Source organism: Ambystoma mexicanum, chromosome 4q (assembly GCF_040938575.1).
Source record: "Ambystoma mexicanum isolate Mex_15411 chromosome 4q, UKY_AmexF1_1, whole genome shotgun sequence".
Lineage (NCBI taxonomy): Eukaryota > Metazoa > Chordata > Amphibia > Caudata > Ambystomatidae > Ambystoma > Ambystoma mexicanum.
Window position 1 is genome coordinate 506374053 of NC_090928.1, and position 18708 is coordinate 506392760.

Below are 18708 nucleotides of genomic sequence, written 5' to 3' on the forward strand. Positions count from 1 at the left end.
ACTACCAAAGGCCCACAATGGAGACCCTGTCTAGCCCTGTCCACCACCCTTCCGGGTCCCTTGATTGTCCCCCTGTCTCCCCTGCCCCTGCCAGTCTCCCTCTGTCTCCCCCTTCACCATCACACCCGCTCCCCTTCTGCACCATCTTCTTTCCCTCTGCCCCCTGGGTATGATTTATTTCCCCATCTCCCCCTTCATGCATTTAGACCTCGGCCCCCTCCTCCCTTCTCTCCTCCCTCTCCACCACCCTTACCCCTCCTTCTTGTCCTCTGTCTATCTTTTTCCACCACTACCCAAATTGCCATCAGGCATGGTATTACGTAGCCGCTTGTTCTTTGCAGCCACTTCCCCCTCTGCCTCCGTCCATCCGCCCCCCACCTTCACCTTTTTTAGTATTATTTTGGCACTTACTTTTATCATTGGTCCCTCCACCACTGATTACAGGTCGTCTCTTCCCCTTTCCCTTCTGTGTTTCTTCTCCCACTCCCAGCACTACCTTGATTCTTTGTCGACCTTCCACAGTTTGTCACTAGTTTTGGTACTCTCCTCACCTCTTCCCTCCTCTTCCCTCCATCCCCTCCTTATGTGACCCCTGCACAGCAACTATTGCCATCAGGCATAGCAATGTTGATGCTAGTTTTGTTTTCCCACATTCCCTCCCTAGACTCTCCCTTATTGTTCCAGGCACTTGTAATATTTACTTTGATTTGATAGTTAATTTTCGCATTCTGGACTGTTTCAAGGACTTGTAGGAATGTACTGTTATTCTTCCTTGTTCCCTCCCTCCTTGAGGCGCTTTGAAGAACTTTGTGTGTAGGCCCTATAAGGATTTTCATTGGATCAGTGATTGCTCACTGTCTGCCATTGCCGATGTGGGGTACTCTGGTTATGATATGTTCTGGTGGTCAATGGCTGATCCTATGTTGTGTTTTGTTTTGAGGTGTCAGGGGATGGGTGTGGTTTAACACACAGGGGAGTCCTTGAGTGCAATGTTCACATGTGCTATGTACAGGACACTGAGACTCACTTAATTTCACATTCATGTATTCAATGCATCTCCCTACTGACACAAACACTTAGGCAACGTCCCCCCACGCCAACTACATTGACACCATGCACACACGTACACCCAAATTGCCTTTTCAGGCATGCTGTGTCCTGACAATCCTTGTTCACTTCCGAGTCATTGATCGTGTACATGCATGACACAGTACTATTTGGTTGATTGCACTTTTTTTTAATGATGCTCAAGGGGTTTCCCCAACGCAATGCACACTCACTGTGCTGTCCAGCGAGCGGTGTGATGCAGGGGACACACACGCAGCACACAGTGTTTGAAATGGCAATTTTCTATTGTCCAATGTGCATGCCAACAGGTATTCTGACTTTTGTTGCCTGCCCAACTGGTGGCATGCATTTGTGCCACTGTTTTCAGGGTGTCAGATTTTGTTCAGTCATTTCTTCAGATTCCATGTCAGGTGTGATTGTCTGGTCCCCATTTACATTTCTTACGTGGCATTTCATTTCATTACTATTGTGTCATGTGTTGTGCATATGGTTTGATGTTTTGCCATTGCATGCCATGGTATGGTGTGGCAGATGGGAGTCATGGGAATTGGCAGGGTTTGAGTGATATACCAGTACTTTCATGACTTCGTTGCATACCATGGTATATTGTGGCAGACGGGGGTCGGGAGGGTTTGGGTGGCATACCAGTACTTTCATGCCCTGTTTTGCAGGGGGGGATATGCACCTTGCATGTGTTCCCTTTGGTCACATGGGATTGGTTGTGTTTACGTAGCTACGGATGCACACAATGTGGCACTTCCGTGGACACATTCTCAGGGTGGTAAGGTTGTGACAGTTAACTGTCCCTTTCTCATCATCGATTGTGACCTGGTATGTGCCAGGCCTGTGTGCACTCCGCAGGGGTTGGAGTTTAGGTGAAAAATGTGGCCACAAGCTGGGTACAGCTGCCTCGCCACATGCTCTTTCCCCTCCCATGCGCAGCGGCCGTGCACATGGTAAGGGATGTGGGGGCACCACCATGTCCACCGGTACTCCATGTCGTGTTGCAATGTTGTGCAGGACACATGCTGCCACAATGATCCTGCACACTACTGGGAGTGCATATACTAGCTGTCTGCCAGAACGGTCAAGGGAGCGGAAGCGTGACTTGAGCCCTCCGAATGTGCGCTCAACTATGGCCCAGGTTGCAATATGGGCTGTGTTGTATCTTACTTGGGGTGGTGTGGTGGGTTCCGTATTGGCGTAATCATGTAGGTGCTCAGAGGGTAGGCACTGTCCCCTGGTAAGGTGATAATGGTTGTCATTAGTTAGGCTTTTGTATTTGTCTGTGTGTGGCATGCATGCATGTGCACAAGCATTTGTACTCACCTAGGAGCCATGTGTTGCCATGCTTCCCAACTTCCAGGGCCCGGCTCAGGGCGGTCATTCTGAATATGAAACTGTCATGGGTGGTCCCAGGATAGTTTGCATAGACAGAGGTGATGATTCCAATGGCATCGCATAAAACCTGCGCGTTGATGGAATGCCAGTGCTTGCAGTTGCCGTAGATGTTTTCAGTGGCCCTAGGTGGACGTAGGGCCACATGGTTGCAATCTATGGCACCAAGCACTTTGGGGAAGTGTGCCACCCTGTAGAAGTCCAGGACCACACCCTGCCTTTCTGCGGGTGTTCTGGGCACATATATGTGCCTGCGGACTGAGGGGCGTGCAGTGATGATTGCCAACACCTGTTGTAGGCAACGTGATTACGTGGGCTGGGAGACGCCCCCTACTATGGCAGTTGACCGCTGAAATAACCCAGTGGCCAGAAAATGCAGTACATTGAGCACCTTCTCCAAGGGGCTCAATGCTTGGGAGCACAGGGTGGGTGATGTGAGTTCATCCTCCCACTCCCTGACCGGCTCTAGGATGATATGACATGGAAACCTATACCTGCCATAGACCTGGTCATCAGGCATCTCAAAAAGGCTGGTCCTGGGCAATAAAATGCGAGGCCTGGCTATTCTCCTCCTCCTGCGGTGTCCCACGATCACTGCTGCGACGAATGGGAAATTCATCGTAGCTGTATATGCTTGGTTATTGTTTGCGCGCACTTTTATGCTGGCAGGGGCGCTTCTACCTGCTTTCGTGTGGCAGACGTATTTGTGCGTGTGCGTGTGTTTTGATGTGCGCAGGTTTTCCCTATTCGATTCCATGAATACGTGTTGTTTACTAGCGTGTGGGTGTTGCGTGTGTTTCCCAGCGGTACTTCCCCCGTTACGCTTACCTTTTCACGCATTGTTCCCCATTCCCTGTGTTCCGCCCCCTTTTTAGGTGTGTGCGCGAGAAGTTGTGCGCTTTCCCCTTTCCTGTCGCCCATGCGTTTGGAAAGACGCAGTGACGTGTAAGGTAAGCGCGGATTTGGTGCACATCCCGGAGAAAACATGCACAGGACCTTCCATGAATTGCACGCGTGCGATTCGCACACGTGCGCTAGCTTTTTCACGCTTGCGCAAGCTTGCGCCACAAATTACAGCTCAGATTTATTCCATGAATAACCCTCTTAGGGCCCCATCACGACCTCGGCGATAGCGCCGGCGGTATTAGCGCAGGGGCTATTAGCGCGACCGCCATAGCCCCCGGCGCTAATAGCGCGGGATCACGAGTTGGGCGGACTTGGAAGTCCCCATTCCCCATTGAGCCCATTCGGGAATGCCCCATTCCCCATTGGGCTCAATGGGGAAATTTCGCGCTCATACCGCCGGCGGATTTCCCGCTAGCGGTATGAGCGCGAATTCTCTGCGGATTTCACACCAGCTCAGAGCTGGGTTGAAATCCGCCGGGGCCCTGATTCGGCGGGCCCTTAAATCCGGCGGTAATAGCGCTACCGTCGGATTTAAGGGTTACCGCCGAGGTCGTGATGAGGCCCTTAGTCTTGAATTGCTTCTTTTTTAAATGAATACCTCCATTTGTGGACTGGAGTGGGTGCACTAAATGGAATTACAAGGGAGGCTAGAAGAGAACAATGGCAAAACGTTATGCAATTATTGCAAAATCAAATGTGAGGAAAGGAATAAATACTGAGAGTTTTACGTTTTTGTAAAATGTAAAGAAGTGCACACATTTTTATTAAAAATAGTCACACTTTGTAACTTACCCATGTTGGCAATCATGCAACCTTGGCTTCAACATTTTTTCTAACAAACCTTGGCTGCTGAAAATGCAAACAATTGCATGCATTGCATGCATAGCACATTCTTGTTGTATTTTCTCGTCCATGCAGGTAGGCTGATGAAACAATCAATCAATGAATTAATCCAGAGATTCTGTTTTTGGAAAGGCCAAACAATAAAATACCTCCAATAGAGCAATCTGGGGCAAGCCAGAAATAGCCCAGTGGCCAGAAAATGCAGTACATTGAGCCCCTTCTCAAAGGGGCTCAATGCTTGGGAGCACAGGGTGGGTGATGTGAGTTCATCCTCCCACTCCCTGACCAGCTCTAGGATGATATGACATGGAAACCTATACCTACCATAGACCTGGTCATCAGGCATGTCAAAAAGGCTGTTCCTGGGCAAAAAGATGCGAGGCCTGGCTATTCTCCTCCTCCTGCGGTGTCCCACGATCACTGCTGTGACGAATGGGAAATTCATCGTAGCTGTATATGCTTGGTTGTTGTTTGCGCGCACTGTTATGCTGCGCAGGGGCGCTTCTGCTTGCTTTCGTGTGGCAGACCTATTTGTGCGTGTGTCTGTGTTTTGATGTGCGCAGGTTTTCCCTATTCGAATCCATGAATACCTCTTGTTCACCTGCGTGTGGGTGTTGCGCGTGTTTCCCAGTGGTACTTCCCACGTTACGCCTACCTTTTCACGCGTTGTTCCCCATTCCCCGTGTTCCGCCCCCTTTTTAGGTGTGTGCGCGAGAAGTTGTGCGCTTTCCCCTTTCCTGTCCCCATGCGTTTGGAAAGTCGCAGTGACGTGTAAGGTAAGCGCGGATTTGGTGCACATCCCAGAGAAAACATGCACAGGACCTTCCATGAATCGCACGCGTGCGATTCGCACACGTGCGCTAGCTTTTTCACGCTTGCGCAAGCTTGCGCCACAAATTACAGCTCAGATTTATTCCATGAATTAACCTCTTAGGCTTGAATTGCTTCTTTTTTAAGTGAATACCTCCATTTGTGGACTGGAGTGGGTGCACTAAATGGAATTACAAGGGAGGCTAGAAGAGAACAATGGCAAAACGTTATGCAATTATTGCAAAATCAAATGTGAGGAAAGGAATAAATACTGAGAGTTTTACGTTTTTGTAAAATGTAAAGTAGTGCACACATTTTTATTAAAAATAGTCACACTTTGTAACTTACCCATGTTGGCAATCATGCAACCTTGGCTTCAACATTTTTTCAAACAAACCTTGGCTGCTGAAAATGCAAACAATTGCATGCATTGCATGCATAGCACATTCTTGTTGTATTTTCTTGTCCATGCAGGTAGGCTGATGAAACAATCAATCAATGAATTAATCCAGAGATTCTATTTTTGGAAAGGCCAAACAATAAAATACCTCCAATAGAGCAATCTGGGGCAAGCCAGAAATAGCCCACCTCCAAAACAGTCACTAGTGGTGCTCAGTCTGGAAGGAAAACATCCCAATTCTTCAGAAATGGTGTATTGCTTCAGCCAGCCTGGTGTAACTGGTACAACCACTAGGACCGGAATCTGCAGTAAACAAGGACGTGCTGCTGACTCTGAGCTCAAGGCATTTTCTTATTTGAATCATCAGAAAAAGAAGGTGACCGCTCTATGGTGCTGGAGAAAATCTTTGCTGGTGTGTTACAGTCACAGGAGAGAGGAACAAGCACTAAAAAAGAAAGAAGGGCCATCTGTGGTTGCAGACAAAGCAACTCCTTCAGAAAAAGGTAAAACAGGTGGTGAAAGTTTGGTAAAATCATTCCATCCATCACACTTTAAAGTGATGATGAAAATGACAGTGGCCTTCTATGGAACCATGCAGGATCCTGAAAAGGGAAGATTCCAAATCGCTCAGGCACTCTAGTGAGGATGATAACTGTTTTACTGTTAGCTTCAGACATGTGAGTGCAAATATGACTGAGGAGCAACAGAAGCACAATACCAGGCAAAAGGCATTTGTCCTACCTTCCATTGCCATGTAATTGCCCAAGTAAAGAACTTAAGCCAGAGCAGGAAAAGTAGTCAAAGTATGATCTGAAGCACAGTGGCAGCAACAGACAAGAGTATAACAAGCCTAAGGGGCCAGGATACTTCTAGGTTGTTTACTGCTGAATCGTTTAGCCCATTCACAAAAATACAATGCTGTGTCACTGAGTTTTCAGTGTTCAAAAGCCTTCATCAAGGCCCTTGGACATTTCCGTTATTGATAAGAACAATGTCCAGATGGCAATAATTTGGAGTGTCGAGTGAAGCCGGGCCCACGTTATGGCACAGAGGTACTGTGGAGTCATTTTGAAAACAATCTTTGAGGGGAACAGTGCACTCATCAGGAAAGGAGCAAAAGTGGTTCAGCTGCTGGAACGTCTTCTGAAGTGGCAATGCTAATGGTTGAGAAAGAAGAAGAAGATGAAGGTATAAGAGCTGTCAGAACATGTCCTCGAGTTGGGAACTGGGTAGGGTATCAAGCCTGATGATCAATGCACCCTCCTCCAGGAAGCCAAAATATGCCACCCCCGGTTTTTGTGTGATTTAACTAGATGAAGCTACTTGCATAGGGTGGGGGGCACCACTCCCTCCTTTGGGCCAGGGTGCTTGCTGCAATGCATGCAGTCAGGCACTCATTAGTGAGCATGCACTCATTTAATGAATAATGATATCTTAGTGTTAGGTAAGAATTGGTGCAGTCACACTTTGTGAGACTACAGAACACGTATCTCCTTGGTATTACTTAACCCACCTTTTGGTATAGGTCTGTACTACACAACTTGGAAGTGTGACCGAGAAGCCAAGCCTATTTTAAGAGGGGTAAATGTGAGCTGTAGAGCTGTACAGATGAAATCAATCAATACAAGTAACCACGTAACACTTACACTGAAGGATTCAGTTATAACTATATATTTATTTACACATACGTTTTTGTTAACCATTCTTTAAAAAGGCAATGTTTTGTAATGGTTCAAGCAAACTTTGGAATCCCTTTACAAAATCAATAAAGTTCGTGAATACTCTGGATATGCTAATACATTTCGTCTACACCCTGAAGTGACTTCAAAAACAAGGATAGTATTGCATTTATATATAACACCAATATACTTTTTAGATTCTGAGTTTCGGAAAAGAAGGGTTAAGGAAAAATAAAAAGGTTAGAACATACTTTCTTATCAAGTGAGGACAATTGGAATCCTCCAATGAAATCTAGTTAAGCTATTCCCAGCAGTAAAAGTGTTCAACAAGTTACAACCTATTGAAGGACAAACAATGCAAAAGTCAATGGATTCAGAAAGGTGCTTTTAGGGAGTCAAGACAGCTGCAGTCAATTGGACAAAGTCTATAGTTCTGATGCACTTCTTAGATAAAAGTATTTCACAAAGTCAGATAGTGCAGAAAATCACTGTATGAACACAAGCTGTAAAGCCTGTGCAAAAGGGAGTTGGAAGCAACTCAGAAAGTTAAGCAAGTGCAAAGTTCAAGTGAGAAAGTACAACTTAAGGCGAGAAGGTAAGTACCCCAAGCCCAAAAGTACCTTTGGATAGAAGAAAGGTGGTTCAGCTGGATGTCTTCTTGCTATAACCATGCAGACTCTGGTTCCTGAGACTCAATCGTGGGGACAAGAGGGAGGACGTCTGGAGGGCTCCTCCAGCAGTATTCGGGAAGGACTTCAGCAGCTACGGGCTCTCTTCGATTCAGCAGCACTTTGCGGTTTCAGTACCTCGCAAACAACATTGATGCATATTGAATATCTCTGGTTGGACTTTCCTTGCTCCCTCGGTCCAGGACTTTTGTGAGGGGACTCTGGATTGATATTTCCTGCTTCTGGAGGGTCCATAGGAGGCTCATGGAACTTTTAGCCAGATATGTTCCACGGCAGACGTTGCACTCGGTTATGGACACACGACCCCTGGCATTGGGCTTCTGCAGCAATGTAGAGGCACAGCAAGTCAGGAATTGTGCCAAAGTGGAGTTTGTCTCTGGATTAGTTAGTCCCACTAACCCAAGGGGAAAGGTCATTCCATCCAAAGCTTCTCTGTCAGTACAAAAAATGAGGCCAGCACAGCATCAGGGCTTCACCAGTACTTCAAGGTCCAGGAGGTTGCATTGGGTGTCTCTTTATGATATCTGCTTCGGATGTTTATTCCAGTGGTCTACTCTGCCTCTGGTCCCAAAACCCTTGCCTTTTAAGCAAGTGTTCCCATTCCTGCACAGCCTAGGCTGTCAATCACACAGCAAGGTGGCTGTCCTTTCAGGACAACTAGCCTGTCAATCAGGACTGGTTTCATTCAGGCACACCTAGAGACAAAGAACAGTGGAATTTCAGGACCCCCCCTCACATCCTGTCCTTCCAGACACAATGGAGTCAGGGTCAGGCTTCAGGGCTGAAGCCCGACAAAGGTAAAACACACGAAGGGATCAAACCTGTCTCAGCGCACAGAGTAAAAGCCAAGAAAGACCTCACAAACAAAAAATGGCGAAAAAAAGAGAGGGGACATTTTGACAAAATGAACACCCATGGGTGCTGAACTGCAGCTGAGGTTTCAGCCTGCGGTAAAAAAGCACACTGGTAGTCAAAATAGAACCACCGCCACCAGCCATTTAAAGGAGTGAGGGCAACACAAAATATTACACGAGAAAGTATGATAAGGGGCTACTAAGTAACCCCCTATCACTTCACATAAGATGGTGTGTGCTGGACCTACAAAAGGAAAAATGTAAGTAAGATCAATTTCACCTTACTATTCTTGGGAACAGTATTTCACCCAAGAAAGGGTAATTAAACCTTAAGATTCTCAATGATACTGCACTGCATGTGTTGTGTGTCACTATCCGAAAAGCAGATGCCTATGGAGTTTGTCAGACTCCAAAACAGTGAAAACTTAAAACACATGAGAGAGTGGGAAAAAGGTCACACACACTCAGGAGTTATAATTAAAAAGTCCTAAATCCAGAAAAAGTGCTGGGGGTCTCTAATGTCAGAGGAATTTAGCACAGAAATGCAAATTCTCCTTAACACTTGGCCCAGCTACTGTGCAGTGTGGTGGTATAGAGCGCAGATTCGAGGCGAGTCCCCTAGCATGCAGGTTTTCTTTGTTTTCTATGCGGAGCCCTTTGGGCTCTGCACAGAAAGCGTAATCTGTATTATTAGGAGTCTGGCGGGGCGAAAGAGGAGTAGCTCTGTCAGCATGTTCTCATGCGCAAACGGCGCAGTTAGCTGAACTCTGTGACTGTCCGTCACAGTCAGATACCAACGTTCATTGGCTATTTGATAGCCAATAATGTTTAAGATATTGTTGGTGGGCAGATCCAAGCAGCGTGGGACCAATGCAGAGCAGCAACAGACAGTGGGGAGTGACAGTCGGATTTGGAGAGTCCGAGTTGATTGTGAGAGCCACGTGAGTGGACTGAACGTGTAAACACAGTAAATTGCTGAATGCTAAAAGCAAAAAAAGAATGTTTTCCCTTTCATGCATGCACTTTTATCTCAAGGCACCCCTGTTTTGGTTGTTTTGGAATATGAAAAGTGATTAACACGACGCTTTTATCATAGTAGCTCCAGTATTTAACATTTTGCATATCTGTTTATATAGACTTCCGCAGCTGATCAGCTCTACACGTTATTAAACTAAAAAAGTTGACACCCCTTTGTTCAACGCCAGTGTTACAGAGTTACTGTCAAAGAGGCCCTTTCTTAACGAGTAATCGCGACTCTCATCTCAGATTGTCCGATACCAGCAGAACAGAAGGGAGTGGAAGTTAACAGGCTTGATACAGAACTACAGTTCTGTTTAGGACAGTGCCTTCAAAACAATAACAGGGCTCTCCACAAAAGGAAACTCGTATATTGCCGTTCAAGGTGTGCCCCCGAAAGGCCAGCACTGTATGTCATATGGCGACACATCAGGTTTGGAGGCGGCTGCCTCTGCAGAAATTGACACAGCCTCTGACCTAAGTAGAACCAGCGCCAGCTTTGCCTGCTTTTCTCTTCTCAGTCACTAGTTTTTCAGAAAACTTGTCTAAGTAATCGCCATGTGGGCCAGTCCAATTCTGTGCAAAGCTGACAAGCCAGTACAGCGTTTTACTGCACGCTGAGTGAATGAGTTAATTCAAAACACTTGAACATTTTCTATTTGAACCACCCATGGCACACTGTTGTAATGTGATGTGAAGCTGAGAGCCCTCACCTGATGTTTGTATCCTTTGTATTAAAAATCCCCCTATTTGCCTCTTCATCAGTGTAATTGTAATTGTAATCATCATTTAGATTGCACCCTTTTCCCATTTGTATGACCTCAATGCACGTTGTGTTTGGAACACTCTCGGGGACCGAAGTCCATTTATGGGAGATTCTAAGAGTTAGGTTTAATATGCGTGTGTGCAAGGGTTGGATGGGTCCCAGGAAGCAGCCGTGGGGTCAGTCACATGGGTGGGTGCTGTTGGTGGATTAGGAAAGAGTACTAGTGCAGGGGTTTCAATGTGTGCCCAGCTAGACCACATTTTTACATAGGTTGTCAATGTATTCTAATGGCTGAGGTACGTCATGGGTTTCAGTGTGAACAGCTATGCGAGCTGCTAGACCGGATTTGAATAGACAAAGCTGCATTCCAGTTTGCATGAATGGAATGCCTGCGGCATATGTCCACAGACATGGTGCGGGTTATACATACCTTCGTTTTGGGCAGATTTTTGTTCAGTGTCGTTTTCTTAGGTCTCTCAAGATGGTACATTGGACGTTCGAGTGCATCTTTGGCGCTGTTAGCATAATACCTTTGTGGAGGAACTGTCTCGTGCCTTTCCTTGAGTGCAACAGGAAGTAAAATTAATATTAAATAGATCTTGCCACCTGTGTCTGTGACCAATAGTATTGGAAAGGACCGTCTAAGTGTTCAGTGTTTCTCTGTTCCTACCCCCACAGCTATTAAAGTGAGTTCTGTGCCCAATAGCCCTGGTTGAACTGATGCATTTCCTCACTACCCCGAGCGTAACCTATTGGTTTGGTGTTCTATGCGCTTGGGTAAGCCCTTTGATGATCAGGTAGTGACCTCCAGCTGGGTGCGCGAATTATAGCTGTCCCCTGTTCAAACTGATCCTGCTACCGTTGCTATCTCTAGTGGTACGTCTGAACAAGTGTTCTGTCCCTGCAGCTTTAAGTTGCCACATCCAAGGTGCATCAGATTTACCAACGCAGATTAGTGACCAGATTGTACCGGTTATAGAGTTGCTGGTTCGGGCACGGGTGGGGGAGGGCTTTGATGGACGGAGTGAAGTATTATAATCTGTAGGGGAATAGGGGGAGGCAGAAAGTGTAAGTATCTCATGGTGTGCCGCTCTGAACACTGCCGGCATCCGTGGTGGTTTCAAAGAGTAGGTGTGTTTTATTTATTTGCTTATAACGCGCCATTGACCCGCAGGCATCTGGGTGCACAAAAACTCAAGGATATATATATATAGAAGACAGGATAAATTCAGCAGAAGCCTAGATAGAAAAAGACCAGAAGGACTGTTACCGGGAACCAGAATCCTAAAAAAAAGGACTAGTTTTCAGCTAGTTGAACAATCTGGTTTTTGAATCTAGGTGAAATGTTCTGCATTTTGGTACAGGCGTAGGATACTTGACAGTGAGTTCTAAACCTGTGCAGCCAGTACCGGAAAGGAGCTTCATAGGCCCCTGGTCCTTTTGTACTTAGTGTTCTTAATTAGTTCAAGATTGGCAGAGTGAAGGGCACGTCTAGGTTCATACAATGGGATACGCATTGTGAGGTACGGTGGTGCCTTACCATACAGGCATTTGTGTACCAAGGAAGCTGGAAAGGCTAGAGTGGAATGTCTAGAATAGTGTCATCCTTAGTTTTCAGTTTGTTAAATGACAAGGGACCACAGGGAGTCTGAAGTGCGGGCCCGGTGGTTGTGGTCAGTTCCTGTTAGCAGAAGATGTTCAGGGTCTTTGTCTTGCAAGGCAAATACAGCAGATTATTCACTATCCTAATTTGATGTGTCAGCCTAGTTTCTCTGACAGAGTTAATCTGTGCCACAATTGTAAACCCATGCTACAAATCGTAATTGTCTGCGTTTGGTTTTGGAGGGCCATACAGTAGAAAATGCAGCACATGATGGGAGCATTCCATTTTGTAACTTCCCACAAGGGGAATCAGAGAAATTGCCTCTTCTGACTCAACTCAGGCAGTCCAACAAGCATCACCTCCACCCCCATATCCATCCTTCCATCACATTCCCAGGACAGTGGAAATTACTAGCTTCCTAAGGGTCTCCCCCATCTTTCTTGAGAGAGCTCAGAAGCATAAATTCAAAACAGACTTCTTCTAGAGAAGTTTTCCAAATTCAGACAAAAACAGAGAACCCTATATGAAAATGCTTAGCCAAATTTCAAGACACAGCCAACATAACAATTGTTCCTATCAAGGAGGACAACAGAGGAAATGCTTGTGGAGTAGCTCATAGATAATGAGATGCTGACCATGTATATCAGGACTATGCTGGATTAGTGCCCAACATTATGCAGGCTGGTAATCAACTATGTAGTATGCCCTGCCACCAGTATCCATTCTGTACATATGTTCAGTGCAGCTGTGGCCATCATCTGAGACACAGGTTTGTATGCCAGGCAGTGAAAAGTATCCTACAATCTAAAAATGAACTAGCACTTTCAACTCCACAAATATCCTTTTCTAGATAATGGGACTTTCAAGCAGGCACAATTGGGTGACTTTGAACATGTGCCAGCCCCTGCATTGACTGAGATGATGATGAGGATAATACAGAAGGTGGTACCACAATCCTCTACTTTTGATTGGGTCTACAGCAGCACTCTGCATTGGAGAGACCAGGGTATGACATTTTAATTTTAATATCTATGTTGGTTTAACTCAGATATATTATCCCTTTCCCAAAAGTCATGGTTACATTTAGCAGATTTACTTTTTCATGGTAATATGGAAACATGGAATTACCATGACTAGACACATCACACAGCACAAGACCAAAAGAAGACCTACTACATGAGGTTGACGGTATGTCTTCCTTCTACAGAAATAGTTCAAGACTCCTGTACTCTTCTTTGAACAACAATGTTCAATATTTGAATCATTTGACAATATTTATTATGTAATTTATTTAGCGAATGCACATTTCACTTTACCCAAAGATAACAATTTCACATAATGTATACAGTGATATTGTGTGGAATGGAAATCTAATGTAACTCACTACACAAATGGAAAATGTCAGTCTTTAAGAGCTATAGAAGAAGAGACCTACAAGAAATACTACTATGTCCAAGCAGCCCATGTGGCTTAGGTCCTATGTAAACTATACAACTTGCCACCACTTACCAAGACAGTGCAACACTGGCCTATACGTTTCAGTGAGCTGAACAATGTAATAAGACAAATGACAAATTGTTTTGCTTTTGTTTGGCCACATGGAGGAACCTCACATTTACGTACCCCTAGATCCTTACAAAACAAGTTATTGGACTCAGATAAGCAAGAAATAACACTAGACCAATAGTTATAATAAAAGAAAATAGCTTGTTATAGGCCTTTTATTCACACCTTATACATACACACACATAACCTATAATCATTTATACATAAACATAAAGAAAATGCATCGCTGTTATAATAGATGCAGAAGACACCTTAATCTCGGCCACCTCAACACTGCTTAGTCCCAGAGCAGTTAGGCAGAGAGATCACTCATGCTAACGGGGTCTGGAGCAGAGCGTCCTCCCTCTCAGTGAGACTGCATCACCCGGGGGTCCAAATTCGAAATCACACGGGGGTCCAAATTCAAACTGTCTTCCCAAGAGAAATACCCCTTGTCTTTATGGGAAAATCCCCGCCCCTCTTGGTTAGGACAGTCCTCGGCCGTCGAGCAGACCACAAGCATAAGGAGCACAGAGTGGAAAAATCCAGCTAGAATTGGAAAAATCCAGCATCCTTTCCTTGCCTTCATTCCCAGTACCCCTTATCACTGCACCTGCAGAGAACTCCGACTCCCTTTCTCCCTTTCTGGCTTATCCTTCAGTGGACAATACAACAACTATTCTCCATGGTTAGTTTTATTTAACATCATTATTTAACATTATTTGACCTTGGATCTACTGCAAAAATACACATTTACTTACTGGGCCCACAAAAACGTAGGTTTTCATTGCAGGGATGGAAGTGAATGTCCAAAATCGCCATGCACTGGCAACATGTAGTTTTAGATCATTTTTCGCATAAGCGCTACACAAATTAGCCTACTTACTGCTTTATCAGGGTGAGTTTTCCTGAACAGTTAAAACAAACAATGCTTAGTCCTCTAAGGAAAAGACAACTCCCTGGACAAATATGCGTTATATAAATAATGCCCATTTGCAGGGCTAGCAAAATCTTTGAAAACAAAGAGGTCAATAACATGTTGGCTTTGTACCAATCTGTCCTTTCCCCAAGACATGGGGCAGAACCGGCTCTGGTGATTGTTTTGGACAACCTCCTTCCCAGGGCTGAGGCAGAGTCCTTTGCATTCCTTATCATTGTAGACCTCTCAGTGTTGCTTGATACCATTGACAATGCAGTAATAATTGAGTGACTTGTTTCATTATCTTGCAACACAGAAGTGCCTCTGAACTGGTTTGGGCTCTTTCTAATCAGAAACAGACATTCAAAATGGGCACTGTCGCCTTGAATCCTACCATCAGTGCGTGTTGCACCCCTCAGGGGTCATCGCAGTCCCCTGTGAAATTTAGCATTTACCTTAATACGCGTTTGAAAGTGTTAGAGATTTTGGTATTGTTTTTCATCTCTACATTGACACAACAAGTAGATTTATCTGCATGACCTTGTCTTTTCTAACATTAAGAAGTACTATCGAAAGTTAATTTCTAGCTGCAAACAGAAGTCTGCAGGTTAATGCAGAGAGACCAAGGTTCACCGTCTTGCCCTTGTCATTTTTTAAGGCAACCTGACACAATCCCAGCTCCATCTAAATGGTTTGGTTTGCATATGACATGTTCCCCTAAGGTGACTCGTAGGAGACATCTTGGAATTAGATATGAATCGCAATTAGGTGCTGTTACACATGCTATCCACTATAAACTCCACCAGATGAACTGGATCCCGCCTTACAGCCCCAAGACGGCCAGGTCTTTTGTTTAGGACTTCCCTCAGACTTCCTTAACTCGTTAAAAGGGGTACAGATCCCTGCTATCAGTCTGAGTTGCGGTAAAGTTAAACAATAATCTGTCACTCCCCTATGTTTTGCTCTGTGTTTGCTGCCTTTGTGCTGCCAAGTGACGTGTCTGTTCTTCAAATCCAGACATGGTATTCCAAAGCTTATTCAACCAATAAAAAATATCTTCTGGCAGAGACCTTCTTCTGATCAGCATCTTTCGACCATCCCCAACTCCAAATTTAAGTGGAGGGGGAGAGGGGGTTTGCACAATAGGGTCTACTACTATGCAATTCTCTCCCTTTGTAAATTCGCTCTTTGACCCATTTTGGCATTTTCATAAAGCAGTAAAAACCTCCTGTTTGATCACTCGCTCACACTGTTCTTAGTCCCTTTTCTGCTCTCTTGGTTCCTATGGTCCAAGGCAGCTGTGTTCCTTGTGCCAAGATACAGCATAGTTTGTGGTGGGTGGGTGTTACAAATGCACGGAAACAAAAATGTTTCAAAACATTTGTATTACCAAATAAATAAATACATACATACATAAATAAATACTAATATTATCTCAGAGCAACACAAAGAAAAATGAAAAAAGAGTGTCCTGCTGTCCAGTCACAAAGAAATATCTAGAACATTTACATAAAAGGGAAAATGAAACAAGGGAAATGGAAATTATAAAAGGGCACCCCTAGCAAGCTCGGTCTAGCCTCAGCACAGAATACCAACTAATGGCCTCCATATTGCCCAGCTAACTTTGGATGTACAGAAACAATCCAATTAAATTATTCTACAGTCCTGGAAGGCTGTGCTGGCAGAAGTGGTGGGCCTAGCTGTTTGATGCCTCTGGCAGTTGAGCATGGGTCAATACAGACTACTCTCTCTGAAGGTACAATCCCTCATCCATGCTAACATCCTTTGGGGCAGTGAATTGCTTGTTCGGCTGGAAGATCTCCGCTTGAGCTCCCAAGTGCCATCCGAGAAAGTGAAACAGTTCATATGAATGTTTAGCAGTGTTTAGTGCATAGCACAGGCTAGTATATGAATGCATCCCTCTTCGTCACCTTGTCCTACGGAGCCTGACGAAGCAAGGGAGTGAAAGCCCCCAAAGAATGACTTGCCTCCTGGTAGTAACATGATCGCACACACATTCATACACAGTTCTGTGCATACACACACACGTGCTCTGAAGCATGCACAAGCAAACCCATTCACACCAAGCTCACATTCAACACACAGCCATTTCTTTATATGTTACTACGCTCATATGTTCTGCCTTGCCCCTCACTGCACACCTTCAGCTCCAAATGGTTCTCCAGGCTCTGTGTGCAGGAAGCAGGGATGTACATATTCAATGATTAGTTCCGTTCCTGTGTCCTGTCTTCACATGGACCATCAAATGCTACAACAGCGTCAGAAACTGGTACCTTCAGGGCTAGCTATGGGGCACTGCTCCCCACTGCCACCTAGTCCCTGCAAGGAAAGAGGACCTGAAGGCCTGCCTGTGGGATAGCACCTCACATTAGGGTCCACATGACGTGGCACCCAGCAGGCACCGCGTGGATTTAATTATCTGCCATGCAGTGTGATCGGGACCTTGAACGTGATGCATGACAGAGATTCCGTGACAGCTTGCGAGAAATGGAGGGCTAGGCCCCAATGCACACTATGCACCAGGCAGCCACCACTTACGATTATGCATATCACATGAACATATATTCACTTCAGTCAAAGGGCCCGCAACAGCAATCAGGTGCTCCTGGATAGATAATCAGGTCTAAGCTCCCATTCCTTGATCCGCCCTTGAGAGTAGCATCCCCATGAGTGTCATAGTTCTTATGCCAGCATGCACTCATTCACTGACATAATCAAACACACGGTACTCCCCACCCAGCACGTGGCAACAGTTAAAGATAACGTTGGCATTATAATCGCCTCTGCCAAATCAAGTTATCATTTCTTTACATTTAATGTACAGCTAATTATCTAATGTTTAGACTTCCGTCTACCGAATTTACGGACAACCCAGAGTGCTCCAAAAACCATAACAATGGCAGAAAGGCGCTTTACAAATGCCGCATAGCGTAACACAACAAAGCTGTCTTGCCACTTGTGAATTTGAACACACGTTTGCAATGCCACCAGTCATCACTGTGACTGTCTTTTGTTCGACCTAACGCAGGAATTGCCGTGCTTGTGAGGTCGTGGCACATAACTTTGCAACACTGATATCATAGAATGCAATGGTCAGAATTCACACGCTAACCGTGTGTCGCCTGGACAGCAGACCCCTGCAGCTAGTGCAGCCCAAAGTCACATCACGCGACTACGCGTTGTGCCGTTCAAAAACACATTTTAAGTGCAATTTGCACAGCTGACATCTTTATCACTGCAGACAACCATGGAACAACGTGGCTCATTCATCCTATGAACATCTAATGCACTGCACACGCAATTCCATGAAACCATTGCGAGGTCATGGATCTATGCGAGTAATACCACATGTGGGATGTTGGCCTAGTTGTTGGGGGCTGCCTCTGCAATAAAAGGGACTCTGCTGGCACGCAAGAGCCAGAGCGGCAGAGTCCCAGGAAGCGGCAACTCGTGTCTGTGTTATTTGTGTTTGCCGGCCTGCCACGTGATCGTGGCCTGGTTTGCAGATGGCCCGAGTGCCCCCGGAGCCGCGACTGCGGGTACCTGGGGGTGATGCCCCACATTGTGGAGACTGCGCCACAGGGTGTTCCCTGTACTTGGTACGCTGGGTGCCACCCCAGCGCGTTTGCTGTGTTGGGTGATCCCGACGGCATCTGGGGGGCTGCCCTGGTGATTGGAGGCAGCCCACAACACTACATACACAACAAACAATTCATTGAGACCACAGTAGAAGCAGCGTATGGCCCTGCTGAAAAAGCACTCAAGAAAGAATGGATCTCTTGGCAGCATTTGTACATATGACTTGGTGAATACGTCTGCCTTTTGTCAACACATTGCACGGATATGAGCACACACCACACGAAAGTCCCACGGCAGCCCACATTGCCTTTGTATTACTATTGAGACAGTGTATGCCCGCTCAGCACTTACTAGCCACTAATGGAAAGTGCATTCATTCTGCTCTAATGCAGTGCCTACAGGTTGGGAGTGTGATTGTCCGATGGTTAGATCACTGAAGAGGGTGCATTCTGGAGTAATCCGCTCCCCGTCGCAAGCCAGGTGGGTGCTGCTTCCGCGGAGCACCCGCTCCCTGAAGGGCCCCCGGGAGGCTATAGGAACTGAGGGGCTCTCTGGACACGGCTCAGTCAGTCAGTCAGGCCTCGGGGGCTGCCGTGCGTGCTGGCAGTGTT